This window comes from Oxyura jamaicensis, chromosome 3, assembly GCF_011077185.1.
Source record: "Oxyura jamaicensis isolate SHBP4307 breed ruddy duck chromosome 3, BPBGC_Ojam_1.0, whole genome shotgun sequence".
NCBI lineage: Eukaryota > Metazoa > Chordata > Aves > Anseriformes > Anatidae > Oxyura > Oxyura jamaicensis.
This window is the reverse complement of record NC_048895.1, coordinates 49,866,446-49,876,833: the sequence shown is the minus strand read 5'-3', so window position 1 is coordinate 49,876,833 and position 10,388 is coordinate 49,866,446. Positions and strand designations below refer to the sequence as shown.

General features: G+C 40.4%; 1 long non-coding RNA gene across 1 annotated transcript in view; it reads right to left on the bottom strand.

Moving 5' to 3' along the window:
• Nucleotides 1-2,309: 2,309 nt before the first annotated feature.
• The window catches only part of LOC118164958, a 50,958-nt gene continuing 42,879 nt past the window's right edge, over nt 2,310-10,388 (bottom strand). Inside the window, exons 2-4 of the long non-coding RNA XR_004749769.1 lie at nt 4,197-4,308; nt 3,360-3,592; nt 2,310-3,249 (exon numbers count right to left, since the gene is read on the bottom strand). This is a non-coding gene — a long non-coding RNA (uncharacterized LOC118164958). The remainder of the gene's footprint in view (nt 3,250-3,359; nt 3,593-4,196; nt 4,309-10,388) is intronic.

The window sequence follows — 10,388 nt, the reverse complement described above, 5'->3', positions numbered from 1 at the left end:
TGAATGCTAGTAGTAAATTGAGTTTATATCCGTATGTTATAGAGCTCTTTTCTGTGATATCACCTTATAATTTATGGTGTTCTTTGTTGTTCAGTTGTTTTTAATAGAAAATGCTTCTCGCATAGATGTACATAAGCATTCTCCTTCCAAAATGGAAAACTTTCACTCAGCTCTGAGTTTACTCATTGTCATAAAAAAAGAATTATTTTAAAAATATATTTATAAAGTTATCAGTGCTTCATGGAGCATTAGAAAGCAGTCATTCCAAAGGCACTGTATAGCTTGTATCTCTCTGTCCAGCCCACCTCTGCTCAGAGGGCAGTCCATCAGCAGGCCTCAGCAGCAGTACCCTGAGTGAGCTGTGCCCATGTCACAACACCTACATGGCATCTCAGACACCCAAATGCAGCCCCTCTGTTGCTCTATTGTTGTCAACTCTGTTGCTTCTGTCAGATCTGTTGTATGAAAGCCTGCGGAAGAGAGAAGGGGTCTGCTGGGGAACCTCCGCCACGAGTCTGTGTGCTCAAGAGACAATGATCCTGAGAGGCTGGGCCTGTTCAAGGCACCGTTTTAGTGACAGACCAATGCTCCTCCAACCAGTCTTACAGGCTTCATTAGGCCATGAAGGAAAGGCTGCCTTTTCATTTATGTTTTTTTTTTTTTTTTTTTTAAAGACAACCCCCATCTAAACTCCCATCTAAAACTCCCATATAAAGTTTCTTCATTTGCTCTTCTCTTTCTGACTAGAAACATTCCTCAATGCAGAGCTGCTGCCTCAAGGGAACCTATGCAGCCCCAGTTTCCCCCCATCCCAAACACACACCACGCTTGCACTGTGTAATGGTGCATGTGCCAAACACCATGGAGGATTTATTTGTCGATGGGTTTTCTATGACTTTCTAAGCTATAGCAGAGCCTTCATGTCTGTGTTTGCTAGATGTTTTAATATTATATGAGGAATTTGTTCTGTGTCAGCTATTTAACGCAAATTATAATCGCTGTCAAAGGTGCCAATTAGACTGACAAGCCTACAAGCGCAGGTCTCACTCCAGAAATTATGTAGTAACATACCATTTCTGCGATTGTATTGAGGCAGCTGTCAGAAACTAATTCAGCATGTGGGCCTCATCTTACAAGGCAGAGTACATGTTTTATATAGGAATTTAAAACCCAAATGTAAGATAAGTAGTGGAAAATGTCTGCTGAGGAGGGTGAACAGAGAGATAACAATGACTCAATACTAGTCAGCCTGAAAAAAAGTAACTCCAGCCTGTCTGCTGCCTGAATTTTAACAAGAGTAAGATTTTTGTCAACATTAATACAAGAGACAGTTTTGAAGGAGGGCAACATTTGGAGGCCTCTTCTACATGAGAGGAAAACACAAGGAGCCTGATATTATTGGCAAAGCCAGGGAAGGGGTCAACAGAAGACGGGAGGTGACAGTCTAGGCAGGTATTTCACAGCACAGAAAGGGAGAGAAAGGTTTTGTAGTGGATCATAGCTAAAGTGACAAGTAGTGCTGTGATAATTTTTCTCTAGATGAATAGTTCTTTCTACCAGTGAATGCAACCTCTCTGCCCTCCTGAAGAAAGTACTGACAAGCCAGAAAAAAAAAAAAAAAAAAAAAAAAAGGATTGTTGCAGCAGTCTTCTGGTTGTAGCAGGCAAATAAGAAATTTGTCTGCAAGAGTGGAGAGGAGAGGTAGCCAATTTATGGATGGTTATGCAGGGAATAAGGGGAAAGTTGTAGCTCTGATGCAGTTTTTGAATCAAGGAGAGAACCATTGTAAAGAACAGACTGACAAGGAAGATGGGGTGGTTTCTTCAGTGAAAAAAATAGGCTAGATGAGGACCTCTGCTTTGTGGCTGAGGTGGCAGGACATCTTTGAAGAGAGTCAGAGATCCAGGCCAACATTAAGGCATGATGAAATACAGAATAATTTAAGCTAACCAAGGTAAGCAGAAGAAATTACACAAACTAGCTATGCACCCTGTTTCAAGGCTGCAAGTGAGTTGAAGTGATATGAACAAAAATATTGCCGCAGTTCATCTGTTCCATGCCTGATTTGTCAACTGCAGTCATTACTCTCCATGGCACCATCACAACCTCCCCAGCAAATGACTGCAGTGTTACAGACTGAGGTGTATATGAGGAACAAACAGCAGGAAAAAATTAATCTGTCATTAACAATCTTCTCTCCTGGAGTGTCTCTGCTTTGAGAGAGAGAGAAAAAAAATCTATTCCATGGATAAACTTAATAACTGAAGTTGTCTTTACAAGCCATATATTTTGTATTTTTCAGGATTTTTTTTTTTTTAAATGTTAATTAAGCTTTTATCTTTATTGTCTCTCACCAACTTTTGTCAGCTCAGCAAACATAAGCTCAAGCACAAAGCAGGTTGTGTCCTGTGCAGTAATAAGGACCATCAGTCAAAGTATAGCCACCTCTAATCCATGCATCACAGGATAGCTCCGTTCACGTTCCCATCATTGGGCTGGTTTTACAAATGATAATGTTAGTAATAACTTTTTAGGTAGCAAAAATATGCTAATGGAGAAGATTCATTATGCAAAACATACATACAAGTCGTACCAACCTCTTTCCTTACCTTAAGCAGAGTGTATGCTGTCTACATGATCCATGCAAATACAAAAAAAGAAGCAGTGCAAACCTTATGTAGATACTTCTGCCATGAATGACTGCAATTGCCACAGTAAATCCACCATCTGAACAGGCAGAAAATTTAAAGACAGTGAAGGATATAAGCTATTTTTAAGGAGAAATTTCTTAAGTCTGAAAAGCAGCTTCTCTTTTTCTGATGGAAGTTTACTTCCTTAGAAATAATTTACATTTGTGAATATTTTAGACATTCCAGTTTTCTTCCAACTATTATGTTATCAAAGAAGAAATGAATCAAAATATCTAAGTTAGCAAATCAATTCTTCTGGAAGACCAATAAAGGTGTTTTTGTTCTGTGTATTTTCTAGTTAGTGAAACAAACTTAGCTATACAGTTTTGCAGATTAAGATGTGTGCAGCCTTCTTAATGTAACCCAATGATTTCTATGTCCTTGAAACAAATTTTGTGGTAGCTGCTTGTGATCTAGCAAGCATGTCAGCAAAAGTGACCCATATGTGACTTTTCGCTTCACAGCCCTCTGCTGATTGTGAAAGTAGCTTGAAAAAATTCAAAAGGTCCCAGTTCCCTCACGTTAAGTACTACCACATGTGGGTGTTCAAGTTCTTCAGCTATATATATAAAAAAAAAAGCAGAATTTTTTTAAGAGGACAAATATTTGCAGGATTTTTTAGAATTCTTTCTTCTGAGGAGGCTAGATGTTTCACATCAGTAGTCTTACCTAAGATACACTGGGTATCTGTTAAAGTGTATCCCATATCTTTACTTAAAATGTTTTAGGATCCCTTGTGACCATCAGATAACATTAAACATTGTGCATTTTGTAGGCTCCCCTTGTACTTCAGTGCTCAACTCCAATTGAAACTGGTTCTAAGTGCCTTACATCTTTTGGTGGCTGTACTGGCATCTTTAATTCTAGTCCCAGGTACGAACAACTGAGGAGGTATACAGGACCTTAGGTTGGAAGGAGAAAAAAAAGTAGATTTTATTTCTCAGGACTATGGTTTCAAGAGTAGTTTACTTAGGTGTTTTTTTTTTTTTTTTTTTTTTTTTTACGTAATTCTTCAAAAGAAGAAAAACTGTTTAAAATTCTGTGTCCTTTGACAGTATGCTGTTTTGTCATTATAATCACAATGTATATAAGATTCCTGGTGTCACACTGAAGTTGGTCTGTCAGCACAAAACAATGCCAAAAGATAACAGAGATCAGATAAGATAACTTTCTGTTGAGTAAGACAGTTTTGCAGCATTGGTTTTCGTGTGTAATTAATTACTGTGATATCTTCTATTACGAAGGTCTACGTTATGAAAATGTTGGAAATCTTGTTGAGCCTATTTGAATGAAATAATTCAAGGCCATATTCTCAATAATATATAAAGTAAAATAAAATAAAATTAAATTAAATAAAATTAAACTGGTAGGATCCTCTCCATTTCTGTGTTTCCTCACTGGTCTGCATAGTTTTTTTTGCAGATGACATTGCAGATAATACATAATCGCTTTGCAGAATGTACATTCAGGGCACAGCATCTTGTCAGCAATGTTTTATTGGCTCACCTGGTTAGAGCTGGTGATGTGCTGGCTTTCACAAACAACAGTTTGGACTAGCACTGCACACAGGGCACCTCAAGATAGAAACAGGAGCGTTGACCCAGGTGAGGAGGGACTACTGAAATTACATATCAAAGATGGTACTATGTGATGTACAAAACCGATTCAGCATAATAACATTTAATAAGTTCTTGTGATAAGACAGCATCAGTGAAGTGTCTTGTAAATGAGTCACAATGACAAGGTGAAGTGTAAGTGTAATTTTGGCATTTTTTTGAAAGATATTGCCAGGAAAGGATGTGTTTTGTTGCCTCACTGTATGCATGGCACTTTCGGTGTCTGCATATTATTTCTTCTGGTATATGAAGATGTGATTCTCACAAGTAAATAGAGGATTACTTTCTGCCAGCAAGCTGACAAACACATCTTCTCCTCCATGAACTTTTCATTCTTCGGTGAAGCTGTGTTTTTACTAAGAATAACACTGGCCATGGTAAGACTAACTGTAAAATTGCTGCCATGATGTATGCAAACAGAAAAGCTACTCTGTCTCTTTTGGGTCTTTTGTACAGCAGCTAGGATTGTTTATTTATTTATTTATTTTCCCCAGAGAATTTCTCTTTCATTTTTTCCTGGAGCTCTTTTTCCTGGGGCATTTACTTCCTCTGGCCATACAACAGTAATCATTCTGCATGGATACATCTGTGACACTCTAAGAAAGGTGAACGCAAAATGGACAATCATAAATTCTATTAAAGGATCAGTGGCAAGGAATTAAATGAAAGCGACGAAATTGGCCAGAAGGCACTGACATTAGAAGAGAATCTTAATAATTCTCCTTCCCCTTTTCTCACTGAAGTAGGTTTAAAGACTTGGAGATTGTCTTTTGGGGTACATATATTGTGCAGGAAGGAAAGACTTACCAACATTAAGAGCAGTATTCCTAATTTTGGAAAGATGTAACTGTAGATCTTGTAAAATATATTTGAGATAATCTCAAAAAAAGTGAACTGCTAACAGAATAGTAATGAACGCAGTGCAGGATGCAGAGATCTGCTGGGTAAGTACCTGGGGCTGAGGCATGTCCTGAGTTCCCCTCTGGTCTGATACCTTCCAGGCAGTCCAGCTCGACCTCAAAGACAAGAGCAGGGACAGAAAGCTGCAAGGTAGCTTCAGGGCAAATGCTAGAAAGAGAAAACAAAAGGAGTGGGCAGTAACAGCATCTTCTAACAGCAAGGTAGAGGTGTTTAGGCCTTTGGGATGTGTATAGCAGAAGCTGTCTGAACACTGTTCTGATTTCTCCTCTTCCTAGCAAGTGCTGTGCACACATCATGGCACTAGCATTGCTACCACCACCAAGTTTTGCCTGTGGCTAGGTGCACTGGGTTTACATGGAAAGGTTTTTGTAGCAGGAGATCGCAGTTGTGGCCTCTGTTAAAAGAGTCCGGGAGCTGGCCCGTGTCAGATGAGGAGCAGTTTCTGCCATTGCCAAAATGGACCTGCAGCTGGCCAGAGCCTAGTCAGTGAGCAATGCAGGTTAGGCCTCTGGGCCATAGTTAAGAAAGGGAAAAAAAAAAAAAAATGCTGTGCAACTGCACCTGGGAGAGCATGAAATGAGGAACAGCCCTGCAGACATCAAGGTCAGCACAGAAGGAGGGCAGGAGGTGCTCCAGGCAGGCAGCAGCAGTTCCCCTGTGGAGTGGCCCCTGGTGCAGCAGGCTGTCCCCCTGCAGCCCATGGGTCCCACAGGAGCAGATCTCCACGCTGCAGCCCATGGAGGAGCCCCCGGGGAGCAGGTGGATGTGGCCTGGAGGAGGCTGCGGCCCATGGAGAGCCCCCACAGGAGCAGGCCCCGGGCCAGAGCTGCAGCCCGTGGAGAGGAGCCCACGCAGGAGCAGGGGGCCTGGGGGGAGCTGCCACCTGTGTGGGACCCGTGCTGGAGCAGTTTGCTCCTGGGGGATGGACCCCGTGGGACGGAGCCGTGTGGGAGCAGGTCTTGAAGTTCTTGAAGACCGCACGGGGAGCAGGGGCAGGGAGGGACTGTGAGGGAGTGGTGGAGACAAAGTGCTAGGGACCAATTGCAGTTCCCATTCCCCATTCCCCTACTCCACTCCTGGGGGAGAATGTAGAAGAGGGTTGTTGGGGGGAAGGTGGTTTATTTTTCTTTTTGTTTTCCACTGCTCACTGTTAGTGATAGGCAATAAATTACAGTAATTTCCTTGAGTGTGTTTTGCCCATGACAATAATTGTTGTGATCTCCCTGACCTAATCTCCATCCCTAAGCCTTTTCCATCATATTTTCTCCCCCTTTAAAGATTATTTCACATGACCCGAGCACAAGATTAGGAGTACAAGTTAACTTTAGGTTTATAGGGTTTGGTATGAAGCAATAGACTACCTACTTTATTTGCATTATTTTGTAACAATATCCTCTATGCAATGCATGAGAATGGAAGAACAAAATCTATTTTGATTCTGACTGAAATTCACTGAAATTCACTCCATAAACGTTGTAGTTAACATACTGCTTTTACATTAGATTTTTTTTTTTTTTTTTTTTTAATTTTGCATCAGAAAACTTTTTTAAATTATACTTAAAAAATACACCCTGTGCAATAGACTTCTCACAGCCAGATACCTCTATTTTTCTGGCTAAATCCAGCTAACACACACACTTTCCTGGACAGAATTTCATAGGTATAAAAGCACCAATTTGCAAGCACCAATTAAGATTAAAAATAAAAATAAAAAAATCTGCATTTGTTCCCTGAACAAGTTTAAGATTTTTTGGGAGTCCCCACGGACATCCAAGATTTACCCACAATTTTACATATGAAAACAAGTGACACTTTCATATTTGTGTTTGTTGTTATTTACTATGCTTGCATATGTAGTTCTCTGTGGATGAAAGCTAATTTAAAATTTCATGGTATTATTGGGACTACCTGGGATTTTGTTTTTAAGTTCATCCCTTAAAGCCAACAAATAGCCATTTGCTTTGCAAACTCTGTATTATTAGTGTCCAATGTGCTTGCAGCTCCTTGAAACTGCAGGATTATTATTATTATTTTTTCAGATATTAAATGTGTGTTCATTTCATCCATGTAACTCCACTTAATACATGGAATAAAGCAAAATATTGCCAAATCACCTTCATGTAATTTGCAGATAAAAACCGCAGAGCCTGGAAAGTGCCTCTCTATTTGCCTTTTAGGAGGTGAGCAACTAAGTGGGGTTGCGAATCCCTTGGGGTCATAGTTTACTGTGCTCGTCTGCCTGAAAAAGGAGTACTGATGGTTTGGTATGTGATACTATAGGAGATGATACATATCTGGAAGGTGACAGAGTAGGAGAAAAGCTGAGGAGACTGCAACTAAGATCATGGTAAGAGAGGAGCTGGCAGGGGGAACCTGCCGGCACCCTCACATGGAGGCAGCAGCAGCAGCTCCATGTAGGCAGAGGAGACTGCCCCTGGCTAACAGGACAGCCTTCAAAGCCAGTGCTGGCATTTTCACCAGTCGCTGCTGGGTATATAACTGGTTGGAAAATTTCTGACAGAATAATGTTTCCACTAAAGAGACAATTCTATTAAAATTGACACATTTCACAAAAAGAAGACAGCATTGATTCATTTGGACTCTTCACATTCTAAAAAATGAAACTTCTCAATCCAATTCAATGCTATGAAAACAATTAATCTCAACTTTACCACTTTGATGTACCGTGCATTTAAATATTACATGAGCTATCACATACATATAATATACATAGGTAGTATTCTGACACTAAAGGGACTTAGTGATTTCACTTTATGAAAAAGGCTTCACAGTATCAAAAGGAAACATTTTGATAGTAGATTCACACTACAGTTTCCACAGTGTCTATTCATAGGAAGTGTGAAAGATGAGGCTTTCCAAAACAAAATGGGAAACTAGGTTTAACTATGCAATACACTGATCAGGTTTCTGAACACCTCTGCATGGGAACCGGTGACTTAAGCTGTGGAGTTCTGCAGGGCAGATGCTTGGAGTAGGCTTTTGATTTCTACAGCCTTGACTATCACCCATGGTTAAGACAAGGAACCAGCATTGCTATTCCTTTCTTTCGTCTCCTCTTGAATCTGCTGTCAATAGACTCTGCTCTGCTACATAGCCAGTAAGATGCAGGACTGACCACAGTTGCTCATCAGCCAGCTCTCCCAATCTTCTGCCTCTGCTGAATTTTAAAGTGGGATGCAGCCTTTTAGTTAGTGACTGACCAAACACAGCTGTTAGAAATGTAATGTTGCAGCCAGGCTGCAGGACTCAGCAATGTGGGTGTAATTGGACAATAATGATTGAGGTGTGGAACATTTCCTGGGGAACTGATAACCAACTGGGAGGAGTTAATGTCCCGCACAGCGCTGTGGCTCATTAACCTCTAGCAGATATTAAATCCCCAGAGGACATTCCTTGTAGAGGTTGTTGCTGCTCTTTGAAAGGGGGATAAGGCTGTATTTTTTTTCTTTATACCTACCTGTTTTTTGTCACCTGTGTTATTTGCATGATGGTGATTTATTTTGCTTTGCCAGAGAGAACTGTAAGATTTGTAAATCTCTTGCATTAGCCATAGTAAAGGTCTTGAAGTCACCAGCTGGTAACTAGTTGTTCCTGCACAGCTGTGCGTAGCTGAGCTAACTCCTGGCCCACAGGCCAACTCCAGTGTCCCTTACTGTGATACAGTCCCACACTGACAGTGGAGGTATCTCCTTTTCCATAGGTGAAGCAATGCAAGTATGAGAAAGGGAAATGGAGAGGATGATATGAATGAGGCCTTTTAATTTATTCAGGGAAATTTCAAGGAATCCTGTAATTCATAAGCTAACATTGATTACTTGATAAAGAGAGCTGTCCCACAAACTATTTCTGAAAAGAAAAAGATGTAGAACAAATATGCAACTATTTTTAGAGGACATAAAAGTATAACAACAAAAGTTATCGATGTACCTTTGTCAGAGAAGCTCAACAACATTATCAACTAAATCACATCCCCAGTCTTTTACAGTTTTCCTACAGTATTGGAAGTTAGCCTTCCAATTTTTATTTGATCTATTAAAAGAGATTGCATAGTTCTATGTCATAGTTTGGTACATTTTGAAGTGATTTACTACTCAGAAGGGGAAATACTCACTGGAAACATCCTAATGAATACTCAAAGCTTTTGTTTATAACCTCTCTCCTAAAAACACCAGGGACAACTCTGGAAGTCAGCATCAGTTAAAACTGCCATTGCTGGGCTGTCCACTGCAAATTACCTGAAAGTCATTTCTTGTAGAATTACATGATACAATGACATCAAAGGTGAATTCGGTCCTGACTACAAGAAGGAAGGACAGAATCATGGTGGACATTATGGTATTTACATCTGAATGCATGGCTTACCAGTGGACTTGGAATTGTTCTCTTTGTATCTGCACTGGGAGCATCAGGGAAACTCATTAATTGCAGAAGGAATTAAAAGGGCAGATGCTAAGGACAGCTATCCAGTGAACTTCAGCCTTTATATATATATATATAACCAGAGTGCTTGCCATGAAGTCATTTAAAACAAAACCAAAAAAACCACACTGCTTTATAGCTGGTCCTTGAGAGAAATTCTCATTTGAATTACTAGTGTTGCTGAGGAACTTTGCAGTGACATGCTTTTATATTAAAGGGCAGATAAACCTGGGCTCCTGTTGTAGAAAAATTCCACTCAATAACAGCGCTGTGTCTAAAAGAGAGGAGGCTTGAATTTTTTTTTTTATTATTATTCAGCTCCCTTTTACTGGCAACCTTGACAAGAATGGCCTAATGAGCAAGACAAGACAAGACAAGACAAGAGCAGCTTGTCTGTGGCAAGCTGTGTGGATGCCGGGCACCTGGGCTGTGTTGGGCTGGAGGGGTGTGTGTACTTGGGAGGGCAACCAGCCAATGTGACTGAGCCTAACAGATATCATGAGGGAAGCTGGAGTTGCGTGAGGAATGTTTTATGGGCAGAGTTTTGACCCTCAACAAGCCAAGCAGTTATTAAGACTGGGACTATGGGCCACTCTACTGATGCAACGGGTTTTGTTCACTTTTACGTACAGGGCTATTTTATATTTTCCAATTAAAGTTGTTTGCCATTTGATCTTCCAAAATACTCTCCTGTGATCTTAAAAAGTTGAAGAATACCTGG